The following is a 3,994-nucleotide window of genomic DNA, read 5'->3' as shown; positions in this document are numbered from 1 at the left end:
GGCTCTCCTTTGTTTCTGCTGCTGTCTCAGCCCCAGGGCGGGAGGGTTTTCAACTGTGTTGACTAAGATAATTTGGCACTTCTCAAAAGGGAATTTGCTACAAAGGGCGAAGTACCTCCCTGCACACAAAGAGCCCCTTTCAGAGCGGAAGGATGCTTCAGTGAACGTTTTGTACCCACAAATCCGACCTCCGCCAAGGACAAAGCCAGGGACAAGAACGCTTAATTGCTGAAGAAATGAAAAGGTAAAAAGCACATCCTCAGGCAAAATGACTCCGCTACTGACACAGCCCGCAGTGGCGGCGGGGATCTGGCTGTGCAGGCAGCCAGCACCGAGGCAGCTGCCCGCTCCCGGCACAGCTGCGCTCTCCCGAGCAGCCCGGCAGGAGCTCCCCGCAGGGCACACACCGGGGACACGGGCTGGAGAGCCACAGCACGGCGAGACCGCTCCCGGGACACCGAGATGCTCCTCTTGGCCAGAGCCCCGGAGGAGTCAGGAGGGAGCAAGAGCTGGGCGGGAGGCATGGGGCAGCCCCCGCAGACCTCTGTGCCTGCGCAGCCCAGCACCCCCGTGCTCTCCCCAAACCATTATGTCTAGGCTACGTTAGGGCTCCCGAATGACAGGGCTAGCCCGACTTACAGCCTCCTGACAAACCCCACTCAAGCCCAGCTGAGATTTCTTTCCCTTTAACACTTTTTCAATCTAGTACAGCCACACCACAACACCTTGGAGCTCCTTCACCCTCTGTCTGCTGGTATCTCTGGCCAGGCATCACATCACTGCTATACAATTAATTCTTAAATGATTTTTAATCAGGTATAGACCTTTAGTTTTACAAGTAGCTTCCTATTGCTTTTCTCACTGCCTGGTTTAACCAGTAAATAATGTGTAGTGTTGTTACTTGTTTCCTTATTTCTCAGGGGCCAGGAGCCAGTCATATCAGGGGCTGCACAAACCCACTGATTTGCAGCCAACTCAGCCCTTACGCTATGCTTGATATTTCTTTTGTTGCCTTCCTTTATCTCTTATCGCAGATGCCAGATTTGCTTTGCTTACAGCCTCAGACCAGGGGAAATCCAACAGCAAGTTCCAGCCTGGATCTGCCCCCTGTCCCAGCCCTGCAGTAACATTTGGGGAGTTCGCTGACGTTGCTCTTGGGCTGCTCTCTCAAGAGTGGTTCCGTCCTGCAAAAGAGCACCCACCAAGCCCACCAGAGCTGGACTGGGTGGCCTGGACCCTCCATAAAACACTGCTGGCTTGCTCTGCCTCACCCCGCCAGCGCTGAGATGCTCCAACACAGCATTCCCACCAGCACGGTTATTCCTGTGCACAACTACTGAAACTCTTGTGTCAGTTCACACAGATTTAATCACTCTGAACATTTACATTTGTAGCATGTCAGTACTGTGGCTGTTTTCTGTTTACCAGAAGAGCACCGTAACTGATTGGTATCAGCTGGAAAGAATCCAAACATCTATCAACAATGTTCAGGGCCAATATTTTGAAATCCAGTGAGTTTATCAAAACATATTTTTCATTTATAGCTCTTGACTTAATAAATAAATGAACCATTAAGTGATGTGATGAGCTGCACCTTGTCTTCACAAGGGACACAAGCTTTTCCAAATATTGTTACCCAAATCTGAATAGCCACTTAACAGTCAGTGCTCCATCCTGCCACATTTCTGCCCACATCAAAGTACGACACATCCAACCTGCAAAAGTGCCTCTTAAACCCCTGCTGTACACCTGTCTGCTGTTTCTGAACCTGCCTGCCTTCCCATACATCATCAACAAACCTCCAAAGGAGCAGGTACCTTCTCTTGTTAGAGTCAAGTCACAGTTTGGAAAGAAAACTGCCTTTCAACTTTTCCATCCTGCCTTTTCAACTTCTAGTCAAATAGGCTGAAGAAAGAGCAAAATATTCTCACTACATCTGTTGTTTATGCTGAGCATAGTATAATTTGGGCAAAGCTTTGCTGACCTGTGTCATTGCTAAGACAATGTAAACACAAGTACTTGCTCCTTTGGTAATGGCTGGAAATACTGGATCCTGACTGAGGTACGGGACTTCAGACATACTCATAAGGCTAACACCCAAAAATAAAGCATGTGTTCCCTACATCCTTCCTACAATAATAACAACACTTTCTATCTCAAAAAATTTACTGAAAAACTTATTTGTTTGATTTTTCTAACCTATTTTAGTATAGAAGTGCAACTCTAAAGCTCAGCACAGATTACAAAAAATCCCATTCGGTTCTAAACCAAGGAAAAATGTTATTTGATTTAAACAAAGTTATTAAATTTTAAAACGTCCAAGTTATGTAATTGCTTAATGGTTTTGATCGTCTATCTGCTCTGCTCTGTCACTTCTATTTTTCTCCTCACAGCCCACTTCATTCTACCCACATCTGTAGGGCATTACCCATAGTGTAACCAATACTCCAGCTGTGGCTGGCCTGCTGCCATAGAGACAGGACGGATCACTGCTGCAACAGGAACCATCTGTATCTATGACCCAAAATCACTCCGGATTTTTTTAACCGCCATGCTGCTGTGCTTGTGCTCTCTGCTTTAGTTCAAACAGCTGGGCATGACTACTCTCAATTGTCTCCTGCATGCACCAGAAACAGAGTATTTCATCCCAAAATGCAGCCAGCAGACATATGCCAGTACCTACTGCTTCCTCCCTGCCATGGGAACTGTGCCCCAGTACTCTGAGGGATGCAGGGTGCACCAACAGACTGCCAGAGGAATCCATTCTTCAACTTCCTCCTTGCTGCTAACCTCCACCTTCAAACCCTTGCCTGTACCCTTCTCGCATGTTTGTCTTTCTGCAAGAAGCAAAGGTCCCGGGGACAGAGGCGGCGCTGTGTAAGTGCCGTGTGTGATCCTTGGCTGGCCGCACAACGCTCCCCATTCACAGCCATTCACAAACCGCGGCTCACAGCAGCTCACACGCTCTCCCATGGATTTCAGATGTCACATAAAAAGGAGCCTGAGACTCCGCTGCAGGGTCCCGTGGTGAGGGCATGCACAACTTCTTAACAGACAGCTTGTCCCTATCCTTGGTCCCTGCCACGGGGCTGCAACACCTTCCTGGATTTCAAGGGTAAATCCCTACTCCTTCTGCAGCTGGAGTCTGAGGTCACTCTGCCTGACATTTGTCTGGCACCTGAAGCAGCATCTACGTCTATAGCTGAAGTTTCAGTAGCAAAGTACAGCACCGACATGATATTACTACCAGCAGTACAGCACATCATCCCCAGCAGTTCTCTTTGCATCTGCTCAGTCCACACTCCACTCAAAACCATCTCCAGGCTTGACTAGTGGTACTTGGCTGGACGCAGCCTGTGCCCTCTCTTGCCCCTTGGCCAAGCATTCATGTGGCAGATTCCCTCCTCACACTTGTGCCCTGGACTTCATGCTGGAACGGAGTTTAGTGCATCCAACAGGAGCTGCCAGCATGACTCCTCCACAGATCAGACCTCGTTTTGGCATTAACCTGCAATACGGTGTATTCCCATCACTTTGCACCTCCTCTCCCAGTCTGACACTGGAGATCAAATCTGCTGCTTTCTGTACGGCTGCGTATCACCAGTGAGGACTGAGCTGCTCGTACCGTCCTTCTCAAAATCCTCCTATCATCACTTTTCTCAATCATTCGTTTCACCTACTTTTAGCAGCAGCATTCTTTCAAAGAGTACTTTTTAAACAGAGCTCTACTGCCTGAATGACTTTTCCTCCAGAGAACAATTTCAAGATGGAAAACAGCTTCTTTTAACCACCCAATAGTCTTCCCTACTACCCGCTCTCCCGGTGGTTTCTTTTCCATTCCGTTCCTGTCATCCCCATCAGGCCCCACTAGCTGGTTCCCAGTCTGACCAGTCCCTCACTGCCTGCTGAGGCTTCCCCTGCCACGATCCGCGCTCCGCACTGAGCGCGGGCCAGGATCCGGCCCTCAGAGGAGCGAGAGCCGCAGGCCCGGGCG

At 49.2% G+C, this 3,994-nt stretch overlaps 1 protein-coding gene across 1 annotated transcript in view; it reads right to left on the bottom strand.

The window, feature by feature from the left end:
- The window catches only part of ISM2 (isthmin 2), a 20,871-nt gene that overhangs the window by 15,676 nt on the left and 1,201 nt on the right, over positions 1–3,994 (bottom strand). The window lies entirely within an intron of this gene.

The sequence above is a fragment of the Geospiza fortis genome, unplaced genomic scaffold (genome assembly GCF_000277835.1).
Source record: "Geospiza fortis unplaced genomic scaffold, GeoFor_1.0 scaffold54, whole genome shotgun sequence".
Classification (NCBI taxonomy): Eukaryota; Metazoa; Chordata; class Aves; order Passeriformes; family Thraupidae; genus Geospiza; species Geospiza fortis.
This window is presented reverse-complemented; position numbering and strand designations above follow the sequence as displayed.